Below are 8878 nucleotides of genomic sequence, written 5' to 3' on the forward strand. Positions count from 1 at the left end.
GGCCCCCTGCCCTAGGGCTACGGGGCGAGCGGAGGGGGGTGAAGGAAGCTGCTTCGGCCCCGCCCCCCCAGCCTGCGCGCGCCCCCGCCCTCGCCCCCTCCCCCCAGCGCGCGACCCTCCGGAGATAGGGGTTTAAATAAAATTTGAATAAATCCCCTTCCTTAAGCTGGAAGGTGGAAGGAAAGGATGGAAGGGGGCAGGGAAAGGGGGAGGGGGCAATTGGGGTGCCTCAGCCCCCCTGGTCCCCCAGCCCCGCGCTGCTTCGGCCCGGGGCCCTGGCCGCCTCTCTCATCCCTCCAGAGCTCCTTCCTCCTTCCTCCTCTCTTCCCCCACCCCTCCCTCCTCCTTCCCTCCTCCTCCTCCTCCTCTTTACTCCCTCCTTCTCCCAGAGGAACCCCGCCCCCTGCCCCCTCCTTTCCCCACCACCTCCACTTTCCAGGGCGAACACGCGCAGGGCACGACGGAAATCGTAGTCCTGCGGACGCCGGTGATACCGTAGGAACAATGGGACGCTGGGGCCAGCGGGGACTACAAACAAGATGGCGGAGGGCGTGCCAAGCCGGGAGCCGAGGATGCCGGGAGTTATAGTCCGGTTGCCCCGAGGCTCCCCGTTGCAGAGGATAGAGAAGGAGCGGGAACGATGACTACAAACAAGATGGCCTTCTCCCCCGACCCGACCTCCTTCCCAGGCACTCGCACGCCCTCCTGTCCACAACCCTCCGCGTGTGTGGTACCTGACGGGAGTCGCAGTCCATCTGCTGCCTTCCCGCTGCCATTTCTACTCGTCAGGAACAATGGAAAGGTGAAAAGGAATGAGGACTACAAACAAGATGGCGGAAGAGGGGCGTACACCTGACTAGCAGTCGGTCTTATGAGGTGCGATGGGAGTAGTAGTTTTTTAGTCTTCTAGTGTGCCTTAAGAATGGCGGAACCGCGAGAATAAGGAGACTACTATAAAGATGGCAGGCTACCTGGCCTCTCCCCGTCGCCTCATTCTGCCACCTTGGGCTCCTCGCCTGCCTGTAATATCGAAATCCCCCCTCCCTGTGGCGCAGAGCCTGACGGGAGTTGCAGTCTTCCCAGCTCCGCTCCATTATCTTTGGTCGAGACAATGGAAGGGGAAAGGGGCGGGGACAATCAAGAAAGATGCGGGCCGGAGGGAAGGGGAGACGGCGACCTGGGTTTTGTAGTCCGCGCACTGAGGCTGCTCCCTGTGGAAACGGGAAAAATTGACTACAGTAATGATGGCTGCCTATCACTCGCTCTCTGCGGCAGTGCCTGCTGGGGGACGTAGTCCTTCCTTAGCTCTCCAGAGAAAGGACGTGGGCTGTTGAAATGTGCATCACGGCGGACACGCCTAATTGCGAGCCTACGGAAAGCAAGAGTCTCCGTCTTCCTTTCCCCACCACCTCTTTCTGAACGACCTGCCGGGAAATGTAGTCCCACGCCTTGTCTTGCCAGTGGAGGGGGAGAATTTATGTCACCAGTGGGGATCAATGTAGGTGAGGGAGAAACACGTCGGGCGATCTAAGTAATATATAATGTCCATCCTTGCGTATGGCAAGGACTTCACATTTGATGGTAAATGGTAAAGGAAAGCAACAGTAATCAGTATTGTCGCGACAAGGGAGGCGTGGTTCTCGCCGAAAGTACCATCGTGCTGTTGTCTCTTGGAGAGCTTGGGTGCCTCATACCCGATGCTTGTTCCCCCAAACCTCCTGGTATAGGTATCTTCCAAGTCTTGAGGACTCCAGGGAAAAGGCTCTGGAGTCATACAAAATCTCCGCCCTTCCTTGGGAAATCACCAAACCTCGGTTTTCTTATCTGAAAAATGGGGATAAGGAGACCTATCTCCAAGTAGAGTTAGGTATACTAGGACAATGTTCATGAAAGTGCCCAGCTCAGGGCCTGACACGGGGCATGTGTTGGTAGTTCCTTTTTCGAGGTCCCTTCCTGCCCAGCTTTTCTGGGATCCCAGGAATCCATCATGCCGAAAGGGGTCAGTTCCTGTGAGAAGAAAACTGTGGCAGGCAGTCTCCCCCTATCTTGAGCCGCACCCCCTCCTCTCCCCGCCCACTTCATCTTGGTTCTCCAGCGTCCACTACCGAACACTGCTCCCAGGGGGCGCCTATTCTCCATTTGACTGAGGTCCTGCAGCAGGCGAGATTGCTCAGCCTGAAACTAGGTTCTGCATCCCGCCCAGCCAGCCTTGGAGGCATCCCTCTAAACATCTCAGCCGCCAGAGCAAATAGGGTTGCTTCCCACCTTTGTGCCTTCTTACCTGCCCTCTTGATCTCCCTTCTCTGCTGGAAAACTACTCACTTCTGACCCCAAGGCCAAACCCTACCCCCGCCTGCCCTCTTCTCCGTTTGAGAGAAGAGGGTTAGAGGGCTCTGCAGAAGACCTGGTGTGTGTGGTTTTTCTGTCCGGGAAGTTAACAGTGGCCAGAGTAGTATGAAGTCTTAAGTTTGCAGGGACTCCCTCAGCTGAACTGAAGCTCCTTCCAGTTACCACTTTGTCAGGAAATCCTTGGCTTCCAGACGGCTGTTTCCTCTATGTCCTCACTGCTTTAGCGTTGGCTTACATGATTGTTCAGGGCTTTCTCACGGGTTTTTCCCACTGCCTGTTATTTCCTTCCCCTTCTTTCCCACTTTTCTACCCAATTAACTATTTATTCTTCAGGTTTCTGTTTAAATGCCACTGTCCCAATGAAGTCTTCCTGCAATTCCCACATGAAGTTCATTTATTGGCTCTTTCCCTACATTGTAAGCTTTATGAGGTGTCCACCTCACATGTTATTAAGTGCTTTCAGCATCTTACTTGATTCTCAGAAGAATCCAATGAGGTAGAATCCCCTTTTATAGATGAGGAAACTAGGGCCCAGATAGATGAGTTGTAGAACCAGGATTCAAACCCAGACTCCAGAGCCCATCCTGAGGACTACTGCAACATCTGCAAACTGATCAAATCCAGCCAAACGTGTGTGCTTAGTTTGGCATAGCAACAAGTATCTCCTGCAAAAATGGATTTCCATTTTCACTTGAAATCCTGAAATCTAGTAACACTGAGTCTCTGTTCCTTGAATAAGAAACAACTGGACCTGAGCAAAAGGCTGTCGCTTTGGATAAGACATGTACTCACCAATGCAACACAGTCCCCTCCCAGCTTGCTTCAGTTCGAATGTAAGCATTCTTGGCCCCATTCCATTAACTGAGACAACCAGAAAGAACCTATTGAGGGTCAAGACCATTTCTTACACTATATGTATAACACCCGAGTGCCAGGCTCTGTGCCTGTGCCCCCAGCTGGGTGGGTGGGGGTGGGGGGTGGCAGAGTGAGATTGCATATATAAGATATAGGAGGACTTTTACTTTTCACTTTACACCCTACTCTGCAGTTTGACATTTTTACCATGAGCAGATATTGTTAACATTTACAGGAGTTGAAAAGACTACAATGTTGACATTAAATGTCGACCATGCCATGTGGACATTAAAATATAAAGATGACAGACCTCAAGGGGTGCCTGGGTGGCTTAGTCGGTTAAGCGTCACTCAGGTCATGATCTCGCGGTCCGGGGGTTCGAGCCCTGCATCGGGCTCTGTACTGACAGCTCAGAGTCTGGATCCTGCTTCTGAGTCTGTGTCTCCCTCTCTCTCTGCCTCTCCCCCACTCATACTCTATCTCTCTCACTCTCAAAAATGAATAAATGTTTTAAAAGAATTAAAAAAAAAGATGACAGACCTCAAAAATCAGTAAACTCAAGGAATACGGCACTCATGAGCCCCTTTTCATTTGTACAAAAATGATGGCTGTTTTCTGTCAACCTTATTTATGCATTTTGTGTAAGACACTTTGCAAGGATGACTTAAGACCACTCAGTGGTGGTGTTTTTCATTCCGAGGTCCTAGGCTATAGGACTACAGACCGGTTTTGGAAACAGGTCGAACCACTCAGTCTCTAGTGAGGAACTGCTAAAAAGGCATGGAGGGCACCTGTCTGCCTTCAGAACTATCTGCAACCTTGGAATGAGCGCACTGAATTCAGGAGCTGGAGCAGCCCATTTATCCCGAAGTTCCTTTTTAGCAGTGGCTGGTCTTCCTTCTGGATCTCTTCTGGATCTCTGTAGACATTCATAGCTTCTGTATCAGCCAGGATAGGCTAGGTTATGTTGTAGTAACAAATAACACCCAAGTTTGGTGGCTTATAACAAAAATGGTCTGTTTCTTGCTCATTCTGCATGTCTAGTGGGGTCTGCTCATTCTAGTCACTCAGGAAACAAGCTCCATCTTGATATGTGTATGTGACTCCATGTGACAGTTCTGCTCACGTTGTATTGACCAGTCCATAACTTTACCTAACTTCAAAGGGGGCAGAAAAGAGATCTCTTCACATGCCTAGGAGAAGAACTGGCATACTTGTGAGAAACCTTAATGACAAATACAGATTCTTAAGGGTCCTAGGGAAAGTTAGTGTCACCATATAGGGGATTTTCTGGGCAAGCACCCAGCACAAGATACCTGCTGAGTAAACTCTTATTGTCTTATGGTTTGGCATCGTCCATATGAAGTAGGAAGGAGTCTGATATACACTGAACTATAATGGACAAGTGAACAGAAAATGCCTCTGTGAGAGGATGATAGTTAGCCCTGGGATCAATCATCACAAAAAGCAAGGCTCCCCCAAGGCTGCCTGGATCTGATTAATGAAGATCCCAGAAGTGAAATGCTCGGCAATGGGTGTGGCTTCACGTGGCCACAGAAACCTTCAGTAGAGCTCTTGCTAGTGTTCCCAGAGAATCTGATGTCCATAGTAAGCTGAGTTTCTACTGGTAGCATGGACTACCACGTAGCATGGACTACCAGTAGAAATTTCTCCCTGAACCTCTTGAAATTTATCATGTAGATATATGACATTTCTTTTTGCAGATGTCCACTTCCGTTCAGGAGCCAGGATCTATGCACTAAGTGGGTTCCTGCAGCAATACATATACAAATACATATACATATACATATACATATACATATACATATACATATACATATACATATGTGTGTGTGTATATATACACAATTATATATGTGTGTGTGTGTGTGTGTGTATATATATATATATATATATATATATATATATATATACAATGAGATACTTTTCAACCTTAAAAAGGAATAAAATTCTGACACACTAAAACATGGATGAACCTTGAAAACAGGATGCTAAGTGAAACAATCCAGAAAAAAAGAACAAATACAGTATCATTCCACTGATATGAGGTACCTGGAGTGATCAAATTCATAGAGACAAAGTGGAATGGTGGTTACCCAGGGCCTGGGGGAAATGGAATGGAAAGTTAGTGTTTACTGGGTACAGAGTTTCAGTCGGAATATTAAAAAGTTCTGGAGATAGATGGTGGTGATGGTCCACAAGAATGTGGATATAATTAATGCCACTGAACTGTACACTTAAAAATGAATAAAATGGTGGAGCACTTGGGTGTCTCAGTCGGTTAAGTGGCTGACTTTTGGTTTTAGCTTAGGTCATGATCTCATGGTTCACGAGTTCAAGCCCCACATTGGACTCTGCACTGACAGTGTGGAGCCTGCTTGGGATTTTCTGCCTCTCTCTCTCTCTCTCTGTCTCTCTCTGCCCCTCCTATGTCTCTCTCCCAAAATAAATAAAGTTTTTAAAATGATAAATTGTATTATATATATACATATATACATAAATACATATATAAGTACATATATGTATTTATGTATATATGTATATATGTATATATGTATAATACATATATATATAATAAATAAATATATACGTATATATGTATTTGACCACAATAAACAACAACAAACCACTATACTATAATAAGGGGGGGAAGAAGAACACAATTGTGACAAGTCTTCTAGCTTAGAATGGATGTAGAAGTTAGGGGTTTAAATTATGCAATGAACTCAGAATATTACTTGGAACCTTTTCAGACATATTTCAGTTTCTTCCACTTTCTTGTAAAAGTAGAACAAACAGATAAAATTGTGGTTTAAAACAAAGAACTAGTATGAGATGATTTTTGAGCAACATTGTTTTTTAAGTTTTTTAATTCCAGTCAGTTAATATACAGTGTTATGTAAGTTTCCGATATACAATATAGTGATTCAACACTTCCATACATCACCCAATGCTCATCAGGACAGGTGCCCTCCTTAATCTCCATCACCTATTTCACCCATTCCCTCCTGCACCTCCCCTCTGGAAACCATCAGTTTGTTCTCTATAGTTAAGAGTCTGTTTCTTGGTTTGCCTCTCTCTCTCTCTCTCTCTCTCTCTCTCTCTCTCTCTCTTATTTTTTCCCCTTTGTCTTGTTTCTCAAATTCCACATATTAGTGAAATAATATAGTATTTGTCTTTCTCTGACTTATTTCCTTTAGCATTATGCTCTCCAGCTCTATCCATGTCACTGCAAATAGTTGAGAAATATTGAGTGAAAAAAGCAAGGAGCAGAATAACATGTGTGGTTTGCTACTGTTTGTTTTACAAAGGCAAAATCCAAACATACAAATTTGATTACAGATACATAAAATGTCCTTGAAAATATTCAGAAGAAACAAATAGCCTTGGTTGCCTCCAGGGAGGGGAACTGGGTGGCTGGGGAGCACAGGTAGGAGAAAACCTTTGCACTGAACAGATGCCTTTTTGGCCCTTTTGCGTGTTGAACCAAATGAGTTATCTGTCCCCAAATGACTACATTACCTTTGTAAAGAACCACAATTATAAAGAATCAAATGACATTTTCTAGAAAATTCTGAAGTACACATCTCATTGGTTGAGGATCACTACCACTGCCACTAGATTGAATAAATGGGTAGTAAATACTTCTTGTATGCCAAGCCCCATGCTAGGCAGCTTTGATGCAAATTTCCGGGCCTAATCCAGAATGTCTAGAGATGAGGGTTTGGGATTTATTCTCCCCACCCTCTAGGATCTGTAAGACAAGACTGTGGCCTCCTGCACAGTACTGCATCCTTGTAATGAACTGTGGAGAACTTTGAACCCCAATGTAATACGTCCCCACCAGCTGATACTGGGCCTCCTGCTTCTATGCCCTTGCTGAAATGGGCCCAGCTTCCCCATCCCTCTAGGCCCAAGGCAAACTCTAAACTCCAGCTAGTCCTTCACAGATACTAAAAGCCCTGAGGGCTTGGATTTGCTGCTGCCCCAAGCTCTCAGTTCCACTAGAATGACCTGAATCCCTGTTGCTTTGGTTAAGCAGAGGTCAGGGATCAGCCACCTCCTGTACCCAGCCGGCTGCCAAGCTTAATTCTATCATTCCTCCTCCCCCCTCCCCCCACTCCTTCCTTCCTTTTTTCCCCCCTCTTTTTCATATTTATGGTCATCTTTCCCCATCTGAAATGTTACTCTTGTTGTTGTCTTTTCCACCAATTAAAATACACTCAGTATGCAACAGCTTTAGACTTTGTATGTTTTTTCAACTTGCGGTGTACCATTTTTAGCTTCAATTCAGTTTGATTTTTAACTCTCTGTTGTGGAAAATTTCAAACACATGTAAGAGTAGGAGCAGTATAATAACCCCCCCATATCCGTGTAACCATTATCCACATATAACTAATCCAGTTTCAACTATAACCCCACTCCTCCCCTCCTCCAACCCCTGTTGTATTATTTTAAAGCAAATCCCAGACATCATAACATTTCATTTATGATATTCTTCAGGGTATGTCTCTAAGACCTAAGGAATTTTTTTTGCATGACCGCAGACATTTGTCACTTCTAAATAAATAATGGTAATTCCTTAATTAATATCATCTAATACATAGTCCATGTTCAGATTTCCTGGATTATCTCATAAACGTGTCTGTACAGTTGGCTTAGTGAAATCAGAACCCAAAGCAACTTCATACATTTGGTTGTTGAAATAGGGAGCTTCTGACATGGCTGCAAATGATCCTTGCCTTCTGGTCTTCCCCTCCCCGTAACAAAGGCTGGACCTAGTGACTTGCCTGTACAATGAATAGAATCAGCAAAAGTGATGGGACCATACTTTCAAGATAAGGCTACAAAAGACTGTGATTTCCATCTTGGCACTCTTCTCTGCTTCTCTGATAAAACAAGATGTCTTGTTGTGAACTGCCGCAAGGAGAGGTCCACATGGCAAGAACTGAGAACAACCTCCCACTACAAGCGGGGGAAGGACTGAAGCCTTCAGACCAACAACCCTTGAGGAACTGAATCCTGCCAACACCGCATAAGTGGACTTGGAAGCAGATACCTGTGCCCCTTGAGATGACTGCACCCTGACAATGTTTGCAGGCTGCTGAGAGTCTCAGCCTCTGGCCCACAGAAATGGAAATGGAAATAATGAATGTTATTTTAAACTACAAGGTTCCGGGGAAACTTGTTACACGGCAAAAGATAACTAATCCTGTTGTTATGTCTCCTGAATCTCTTTAATCTACAACAGTTCACCTACCTCTTGTGGTTTTTTCCTTGCCAGCCCTGGTCCTGTTTGGAAGACAGAGTTGTATGTAATATTCAGTATCCCTCAAAGTGGGACCCAGAATCCCCCAGGAGATGGGGTGGCAATAGCTCCCATACTAAAAATGCAGATGCCTGGGCTCCTTGGAACCTACTGAATCTCTGAGTGGGGACCAAAAATATGTACTTCTAAGAGCATCCCAGGGGATTCATTTGTCTACTGAAGTCTGGAATCAGATAGAGTTGGTTTAGAGGCTTGGTTTTAACACTATCTGTGGAGCATTGTGTGACCTCACCTCTCTGAGTTTCCTCATCTGTAGGATATGATCCTTACAGTATTTACTCTGTAAAATGCTGTACCTAGATGTTTCCTTTCCTACTCTCTTGA

General features: G+C 45.6%; 1 long non-coding RNA gene across 1 annotated transcript; it reads left to right on the forward strand.

Moving 5' to 3' along the window:
• The first annotated feature begins 44 nt into the window (after nt 1-44).
• Nucleotides 45-8396, forward strand: LOC131500988 (uncharacterized). The gene is made up of 2 exons (XR_009256554.1): nt 45-876; nt 7997-8396. It is a non-coding gene; the product is annotated as an uncharacterized LOC131500988 (long non-coding RNA).
• The last annotated feature ends 482 nt before the right edge of the window (nt 8397-8878 follow it).

The sequence above is a fragment of the Neofelis nebulosa genome, chromosome 18 (genome assembly GCF_028018385.1).
Source record: "Neofelis nebulosa isolate mNeoNeb1 chromosome 18, mNeoNeb1.pri, whole genome shotgun sequence".
NCBI lineage: Eukaryota > Metazoa > Chordata > Mammalia > Carnivora > Felidae > Neofelis > Neofelis nebulosa.